This window comes from Palaemon carinicauda, chromosome 7 (genome assembly GCF_036898095.1).
Source record: "Palaemon carinicauda isolate YSFRI2023 chromosome 7, ASM3689809v2, whole genome shotgun sequence".
NCBI classification, from domain to species: Eukaryota; Metazoa; Arthropoda; class Malacostraca; order Decapoda; family Palaemonidae; genus Palaemon; species Palaemon carinicauda.
The window spans coordinates 162,185,303-162,195,302 of NC_090731.1; the positions used below are offsets into that span (position 1 = coordinate 162,185,303).

Here is a 10,000-nt window from a genome sequence, read left to right on the forward strand (position 1 = left end):
TTATTATTATTATTATCATTATTATTATTATTAGAAGCTAAGCTACAACCCTAGTTGGAAAAACAAGATGCTATAAGCCCAAGGGCTCCAAGAGAGAAAAATAGCCCAACGAGGAAAGCAAATAAATAAACAAATAAAAAACATGAGAAGTAATGAACAATTAAAATATCATATTTCAAGAGCAGTAACAACATTAAAACAGAGCTTTCATAAATAAACTATAAAAAGAGACACGTGAAATGTATGCTGGTAACTTATCTTTAAATGAAATTATTAGTCTTTTATCTGTTGCTAGTGACATGTAAAGCTTCAGTTATCGGCCTTTATGGTCAAGTACATTAGTTCATTATGCATATTGCATAAGATTTTTCATAACTCTGACCATCCTTTACATTCAGATCTCCCTGGACAATTCTATTCTGTTCGTAATACTAGGCAGGCAGTTAATTCTAATAGCCAGGCCTTCTCCATCCTGAGGCTCAATACTACGCAGTACTCTAGAAGTTTTATTCCAGCTGTTACCAAGTTGTGGAATGATCTTCCTAATCGGGTAGTTGAATCAGTAGAACTTCAAAAGTTCAAAGTTGGAGCAAATGCTTTTTTGTTGACCAGGCGGACATGAGTCTTTTTATAGTTTATACATGACATATTTGTTTTTGACGTTGTTAATAGTTTATATATGACATATCTGTTTTGACGTTGTTGCCTTTTTTAGAATGATTTATTGTTAATTTGTTCTCTTCATTTATTTATTTCCTTATTTCCTTTCCTCACTGGGCTATTTTTCCCTATTGGGGCCCCTGGGCTTATAACATCTTGCTTTTCCAACTAGGGTTGTAGCTTGGATAGTAATAATAATAATAATAATAATAAAGAAAAAAAAATCTTCCTTTATATTTCACAAATCCCCTCTATTTTTTAGAAGTTTTTGGTGAACATCGACAGAACTGCAGTCTTTTCCAAAAAAAAAATCTATTAGATTTTATTATCCAGACAAATAATGTCTAATTTGGTCAAGTATTTGGTTACACATGACTTCCTTCAATTGCACTGGCGCAATTAATGTGTGAAAATATGAAACTATAAAGTTTTAGATGAAGATACTTCGGGTTATTATTATTATTATTATTATTATTATTATTATTATTATTATTGTTGTTATTGTTATTATTATTATTTGCTTAGCTACAACCCTAGTTGGAAAAGCAGGATCCAATAAGCATAGTGACTCCAACAAGGAAAATAGCCCAGTGTGGAAAGGAAACAAGGAAAAATAAAATATTTTAAGAACAGGAATAACGATTAAATTAAATATTTTCCTAAATAAACTATAAAAACTTAAAAAAAAAAGGAAGAGAAATAAGATAGAATAGTGTGCTCGAGTGTACCCTCAAGCTAGAGAACTCTACCCCAAGACAGTGAAGACCATGGTATAGAGGCTATGACACTACTCAAGACTAGAGAACAATAGTTTGATTTTGGAGTGTCCTTCTCCTAGAAAGAAATAGGATAGAATAGTGTGCTCGAGTATACGCTCAAGCAAGATAACTCTACCCTAAGACAGTGAAGACCATGGTATAGACTAGAGGCTATGACACTACTCAAGACTAGAGAACAATGGTTTGATTTCTCCTAGAAGAGCTGCTTACCATGGCTGAAGAGTCTCTTCTATCATTACCAAGAGGAGTGCTGAATGAAAAACGCACAAACATGTGGTAAAATCCCCTACATAGTGACTATACTCAATTTATTTTAATGAGGCGCATTTGCACCGACTCGCAGCGGTGCCCTTTTAGGTCGCAAAAGTTTCCTGCTATCTGATTGGTTAGAATTATCTTGTCCAACCAATCAGCGATCAGGAAAATTTTCAGGGCTAAAAGGGCACCCCTGCGAGTCGGTGCAAATCTGCCTCACTAAAAAGAATGGACTATAGTGAATTTACTACACAACGATGCAATGATTATGTAGATGTCATTTGATGCTCTGTTAGAAGTGAATTTTGAATTTATCAAAACGGTGAAATATCATTAATACAGATATTTAAGAAGATTACGACATGATAAAAGTTCTGAAATGATACAAATAATTCTGAGCTCATGTGGAAATATTTTACGCTTATTCTCATTCACTTATTTTACCTTCTATTTATCCCTTTGCCATAACATAATTAATAATCTATGGTATTTAACTGTGAAGAAAAAAGTGGTCCTTATTTCTTAATTAGCCCAAAAATACTAAACTCATTCTGAAACTTCATAAAGAGATGTTTTTAACCACAAAAAAAAAAAAAAAAAAAAAAAAAAAAAAAAAAAAAAAAAAAACACTAAATAAATGAATACTTTAACTTTTCCACATGTTGTTGAGATGTCTGCTGATAACATAATTCAACGTTCATCACAAGTCCTGTTGTCATGATCAATATTTCTCTCTTCCCCTGGGGTGATGCACACGCTCTTCCCTATCTTCCCCATTAGTCCACCCCTCCCCACTTCCCTCATTTAACATATCTCTTCCCATCCACCCCCTCCCCCCTTCCTTCATCTCATTGGATTTCAGGGATTTTCGTTTACATGAAGGATTTAACTTCTAGTACTAAGTGGATTTGCCGAACGCCAATCATTTTATTCAGTAGCATTCATCATCATTCGTATTTCAAGAAGTAGAATAACTCAATTCTTATTCCGTTACTTTCAAGATCTCGCGTCGTCGTGAGCGAAATATTTTGAAAATCTCCACTATCAGTGACCTTTAATAGCTGCAATCTTCATTCACTTGCCACAGTGACGTCAATGATAATCGGACTCTGCGATTGGTCCACGTGTCAGCCACGCCCCTCGCTTCATTGCTATTGGTTGAAATGTCATTCGCGGCACGGTGATTGGCCCATACGGTTACTATGTCCAGTCACTGAAATGAGGGGAAGGGGGTAAGGGGGGGGGGAGGCGTTATGTGCGTTACGTCGAATGGCGAAATAAAATATCGATTAGCACGGTGGCATTTTCCCAGGACGCCAAAATGCAGACATTAAAGCATATTAGTTAAAGACGCGGTTCCTCGTGGCTTTGCGGAAGTCTGGACAGGTTTCCTCCCCTCGAAGGGCAAAAGAATAGAAGTTAATAAGTCTAAGAGGGGAAACGGGGGTCCCATTATACTCGCCAACCAGGCAAAAATACGAGGACTTGGGACAAGGAAACTAATTCTACCAGGACGTTTGGAAGCCCCCCATAATTCACGAATAATTGAAATGAAATTATGCTCTTAGTATGTCATCAAAGTTCCCATACTCCGATGACTTTAATCTCTACGAACTTCGGACACTGATTAGTTCATACAATGGATTCGATTGATGGAAGTTTTTGATATCAGGAGTCATTATTAATTTGACATTTGGCATGAACCAGTGAAGTGTATGTAGGTGTATGCATGTATGTATGATTATGTATCCCTTGGACTAAAACAGAAAATACATCTTTTAAAAGTCAAGATTTTATTTATTTATTTATTATTATTATTATTATTATTATTATTATTATCATCCATATTATTATTATTATAATTATTATTATAATTATTATCATTATTATCATTATTATTATAATTATTAATATGCATAAGAAATCAGTTTAAAAGCCTTAATAAAGGGGAAAAATTTTACAAAAATGTAGGGACCTTTTATGCGTAGGCCTATTTACCCGGATTACTCGGGCGTAAGGTTAGTTATTTCAAGGGTTGTCAATATATCAGAATAACATCTGAAGGAAATCACATCAGTTAGAACTTAAAACTATATCCCATAACAGTAGAACGATTTTAGTATATAAATATACTTAAGATAGTATTTAAAAGAACTTACTTGGATCTTAAAGCACAAAGCATGGCATGAGATACTGAAACCCCGAAAAAGTATTTGAAATTATTGGTGTATTTGGTGAAATTTAAAGAATTTAAAAGGGATACTATAGTCCATTTCTTTTAGCGAGGCATATTTGCACCGACTCGTAGCGGTGGCCTTTTAGCTCGGAAAAGTTTCCTGATCGCTGATTGGTTGGACAAGATAATTCTAACCAATCAGCGATCAGGAAACTTTTCCGAGCTAAAAGGGCACCGTTGCTAGTCGGTGCAAATTTGCTTTGCTAAAAGAAATGGACTATAGTATGATTAGTGAAGCAAAATTTGCGCCCCTGCTTAGTATAGCCTACATAATATAAGGGTTGTGGCCTATTGGAAACATCCCTGCCTGATGATTTGCTGGACTGGGGTTCGAAACCCGCTCAAGCTCGATAGTTTCTTACAGTAACTGCAACCTCACCATCTGTGTGAGCTAAGTATGGGGTTGGGAAGAGTTAGGGGACTCAGAAGGTTTACCTGTTGAGTCATCAACAGCCATTGCCTGGCTCTTCTTGGTACTAGCTTGCGTTGAGATGGGGTATGGTCAGTCTCTAAGGCATTGTCACTATCCCTTGCCCATGCCATTCATTATTATTATCAATATTATTGTTACTTGCTAAGCTACAACCCTAGTTGGAAAAGCAGGATGATACAAGCCCAGGGGCCCCAACAGGGAAAATAGCCCATTGGAGAAAGGAAACAAGGAAAACAAATATTTTAAGAACAGTAACAACATTAAAATAAATAATTCTTATATGAACTATAAAAAACTTTAACAAAACAAGAGGAAGAAAATTAGATAGAATAGTGTGGCCGAGTGTACCCTCAAGCAAGAGAACTCTAACCTAAGACAGTGGAAGACCATGGTACGGAGGACCATGGTACAGAGGCTATGACACTACCCAAGACTAGAGAACAATGGTTTCGTTTTGGAGTGTCCTTCTCCTAAAAGAGCTGCTTACCATAACTAAAGAGTCTCTTCTACCCTTACCAAGAGAAAATTAGCCACTGAACAATTACAGTGCAGTAGTTAACACCATGGTTGAAGAAGAATTGTTTGGTAATCTCAGTGTTGTCAGGTGTATGAGGACAGAGGAGAATCTGTAAAGAATAGGCCAGACTATTCGGTGTATGTGTAGACAATGGTTAAGTGAACCGTACCCAGAGAAAAGGATACAATGTAGTACTATCTGGCCAGTCAAATAAACCCATAACTCTCTAGCGGTAGTATCTAAACGGGTGACTGATGCCTTGGCCAACCTACTACCTACTACCTTTAAGCCAGGAATGTAACACAGAGACTTAGGAGAGAATACAGAGTGGGAAAGAAAATAATGAAAAGTAAAACTAGAAATTTTAAACATGGCTTCATTGAAAAATCGTGATTTCTTTTATAGAGAGCTTTGGGGATCATACGTTGTTTCTACAATATATCAGAAGCCTGTGAGTGGAATAACATAAAATTTAGTAGTGTTTCATGGATACTTAGTAATTGCAGGAATATTTCGAAAATCTGTAATAATAATAATAATAATAATAATAATAATAATAATAATAATAATAATAATAATAATAATAACAAGGGAATTGTACGTAATTGACTAATTTTGAGTGAAGAATGCTTAAAACAAGTAATGGCTTAATAATAATAATAATTATAATAATAATAATAATAATAATAATAATAAGGAAATTGTACGTATTTAATTGCTTTTGAGTGAATGCTTAAAACACGCCATAGCTTAATAATAATAACAACAACAACAACAACAACAAGGGAATTGTATCTATTTAACTGCTTTTGAGTGAACACCTAAAACATAATGACTTAACCCAGATGAATCATTGATAGAGTAGACGTGCATATATGAATAAGCAGGACGCGAGAAACATCATCAATGAAATATCTCTTAACATATCACATGAGCAATGAAAACGAACGTTAGTGCCAAAAGGCAATCCTTAATCCAACCCTTTTGGGAAAGTCTGTGAGATGGATAAGCCAATAATGACGTACCCTGACTCGTGTGATTAGGCTACTCTCTCTCTCTCTCTCTCTCTCTCTCTCTCTCTCTCTCTTATGATTATCATTTTTGTGTTAACATATACATACGATAACACAAAAAAATTTCATCTCTCTCTCTCTCTCTCTCTCTCTCTCTCTCTCTCTCTCTCATAATTATCATTTTTTGTGTTAACATATACATACGATAACACAAATTGTTTTCATCTCTCTCTCTCTCTCTCTCTCTCTCTCTCTCTCTTATGATTATCATTTTTGTGTTAACATATACATACGATAACACAAATTACTTTCATCTCTCTCTCTCTCTCTCTCTCTCTCTCTCTCTCTCTCTCTCTCATAATTATCATTTTTGTGTTAACATATACATACGATAACACAAATTGTTTTCATCTCACTCTCTCTCTCTCTCTCTCTCTCTCTCTTCTCTCTCTCTCTCTCTCTCTCTCTCTCTCTCTCTCTCTCTCTCTCTTATGATTATCATTTTTGTGTTAACATATACATACGATAATACAAATTGTTTTCATCTCTCTCTCTCTCTCTCTCTCTCTCTCTCTCTCTCTCTCTCTTTTATGATTATCATTTTTGTGTTAACATATACATACGATAACACAAATTGTTTTCATCTCTCTCTCTCTCTCTCTCTCTCTCTCTCTCTCTCTCTTTTATGATTATCATTTTTGTGTTAACATATACATACGATAACACAAATTGTTTTCATTCGCTCTCTCTCTCTCTCTCTCTCTCTCTCTCTCTCTCTCTCTCTCTCATAATCATAAATTTTGTGTTACCATATACACAATTCCTAACGTATAATTGAATGATTGATTTAAAGTTTTCTGGCATCATGACATCTACGGTCATTGACGTCGTCTTAACGTCTAAAATATATGTATGTATATATATATATATATATATATATATAACCAGACACTTGCTCTTTATTATATGGGGATGTCTAAATTTTTCCTTTTCACATCTATCTTATAAACACTTGTCCTACATAAAAGTTATTGATGATTCGTCACTTATTTTTCCATATTAAATATTACTTCTGTTGGTTTTTAAAACAACTCACGTTAGGAAGGTAACACATGTTACAACATATTTTCCTATTCGTTACGTTAGTAAGGTAACACTACATGTTACTACACATTTTTTTATTTGTGGTTTGGTGTGCTGTAAAGTTTTTTTTATGAACATCTTTAATTTTTGTGTATTCATTACTTCTCATAAATGATTTAATCGTTATTTCTCTATTTACTTTCCTCACTAGGTTGCTTTCCCTGTAGGATCTGCTATGCTTCTTTTCCAATTAGATCTCTATTTCGGGAATATTGTTGTAACACCATATGGAATATCAGAGATTTATGAACCAAAAGCTTATGGTTAAAACATGGGAGCATCAAGAAGGTAAAGGGAAGAGCATTGAAGAACATTTAGCGTAGGAGAAGTAAAGAACATTTAGTTACAATATATTGTCATGAATATTTCATATTCCAAAAATAATTTTCATAGTTAATCAGCCAGTTTCTATAAAATTAGTATTAAAACTCATACCACCCATAAATAAAAACATGCTTATGGGTGGTGGTGTAACACCATATGCAATATCAGCGATTTATGGACCAAAAGCTTATGGTTAAAATATGGGAGCATCAAGAAGGTAAAGGGAAGAACGTTCAGCGTAGGAGAAGTAAAGAACATTTAGTTACAATATACTGTCATGAATAATCCATATTCCAAAAATAATTTTCATAGTTTATCAGCCAGTTTCTATAAAATTAGTATTGAAACTCATACCACCCATAAATAAAAACATGCTTATGGGTGGATGTTTTGAATTTGGGTAAGATGGGCAAACGCTTGGCATTGGGAGGCCATTTAGCTCCGAAGGGAAAATGTAGTTGCACTGTGGAGTAAACGCTATAAAGGCTCCAAGAGTCCAAGAGGAAAAGAGAAAGCAAAGCTTGAGATAATTGAGATGAAAATACAGAGGTGGATTATGGGAATATCAATGTTTGGATAATTGGAAATCGATGAAATAAGCAGGAAGGCCGGCGTAGTAAAGACTAAAGATCTTTTAACCCTTTCGCACTTTTGGAGGGTCCACTAACGGCGACGGCAGGCGTTGTAAAGACTGAAGATCATTTAGCCATTTTGGAGGGTCCACTAACGGCGAAGGCAGGCGTTGTAAAGACTGAAGATCATTTAGCCATTTTGGAGGGTCCACTAACGGCGAAGGCAGGCGTAGTAAAGACTGAAGATCATTTAGCCCTTTTGGAGGGTCCACTAACGGCGAAGGCAGGCGTTGTAAAGACTGAAGATCATTTAGCCCTTTTGGAGGGTCCACTAACGGCGAAGGCAGGCGTAGTAAAGACTGAAGATCTTTTAACCCTTTCGCCCTTTTGGAGGGTCCACTCACGGCGAAGGCAGGCGTAGTAAAGACTGAAGATCTTTTAACCCTTTCGCCCTTTTGGAGGGTCCACTCACGGCGAAGGCAGGCGTAGTAAAGACTGAAGATCTTTTAACCCTTTCGCCCTTTTGGAGGGTCCACTCATGGCGAAGGCAGGCGTAGTAAAGACTGAAGATCTTTTAACCCTTTCGCCCTTTTGGAGGGTCCACTCACGGCGAAGGCAGGGAGTAGTAAAGACTGAAGATCTTTCAACCCTTTCGCATTTTTGGAGGGTCCACGAACGGCGAAGGCAGGCGTAGTAAAGACTGAAGATCTTTTAACCCTTTTGCACTTTTGGAGGGTCCACTAACGGCGAAGGCAGGCGTAGTAAAGACTGAAGATCTTTTAACCCTTTCGCCCTTTTGGAGGGTCCACTCACGGCGAAGGCAGGGAGTAGTAAAGACTAAAGATCTTTCAACCCTTTCGCATTTTTGGAGGGTCCACTCACGGCGAAGGCAGGCGTAGTAAAGACTGAAGATCTTTTAACCCTTTCGCCCTTTTGGAGGGTCCACTCACGGCGAAGGCAGGCGGAGTAAAGACTGAAGATCTTTTAACCCTTTCGCCCTTTTGGAGGGTCCACTGACGGCGAAGGCAGGCGTAGTAAAGACTGAAGATCTTTTAACCCTTTCGCACTTTTGGAGGGTCCACTGACGGCGAAGGCAGGGAGTAGTAAAGACTGAAGATCTTTCAACCCTTTCGCATTTTTGGAGGGTCCACGAACGGCGAAGGCAGGCGTAGTAAAGACTGAAGATCTTTTAACCCTTTTGCACTTTTGGAGGGTCCACTAACGGCGAAGGCAGGCGTAGTAAAGACTGAAGATCTTTTAACCCTTTCGCTCTTTTGGAGGGTCCACTGACGGCGAAGGCAGGCGTAGTAAAGACTGAAGATCTTTTAACCCTTTCGCCCTTTTGGAGGGTCCACTGACGGCGAAGGCAGGCGTAGTAAAGACTGAAGATCTTTTAACCCTTTCGCCCTTTTGGAGGGTCCACTGACGGCGAAGGCAGGCGTAGTAAAGACTGAAGATCTTTTAACCCTTTCGTACTTTTGGAGGGTCCACTGACGGCGAAGGCAGGGAGTAGTAAAGACTGAAGATCTTTTAACCCTTTCGTACTTTTGGAGGGTCCACTGACGGCGAAGGCAGGGAGTAGTAAAGACTGAAGATCTTTCAACCCTTTCGCACTTTTGGAGGGTCCACTAACGGCGAAGGCAGGCGTAGTAAAGACTGAAGATCTTTCAACCCTTTCGCACTTTTGGAGGGTCCACTAACGGCGAAGGCAGGCGTAGTAAAGACTGAAGATCTTTTAACCCTTTCGCTCTTTTGGAGGGTCCACTAACGGCGAAGGCAGGCGTAGTAAAGACTGAAGATCTTTTAACCCTTTCGCCCTTTTGGAGGGTCCACTCACGGCGAAGGCAGGCGTAGTAAAGACTGAAGATCTTTTAACCCTTTCGCCCTTTTGGAGGGTCCACTAACGGCGAAGGCAGGCGTAGTAAAGACTGAAGATCTTTTAACCCTTTCGCCCTTTTGGAGGGTCCACTCACGGCGAAGGCAGGCGTAGTAAAGACTGAAGATCTTTTAACCCTTTCGCCCTTTTGGAGGGTCCACTAACGGCGAAGGCAGGCGTAGTAAAGACTGA

The 10,000-nt window shown here is 37.7% G+C and overlaps 1 protein-coding gene across 1 annotated transcript in view; it reads right to left on the reverse strand.

Annotated features, from left to right (window-relative positions):
- LOC137644117 (normal mucosa of esophagus-specific gene 1 protein-like) overlaps positions 1–10,000 on the reverse strand; it is a 1,080,087-nt gene that overhangs the window by 1,093 nt on the left and 1,068,994 nt on the right. The gene's annotated exons all lie outside the window — the stretch shown is intronic.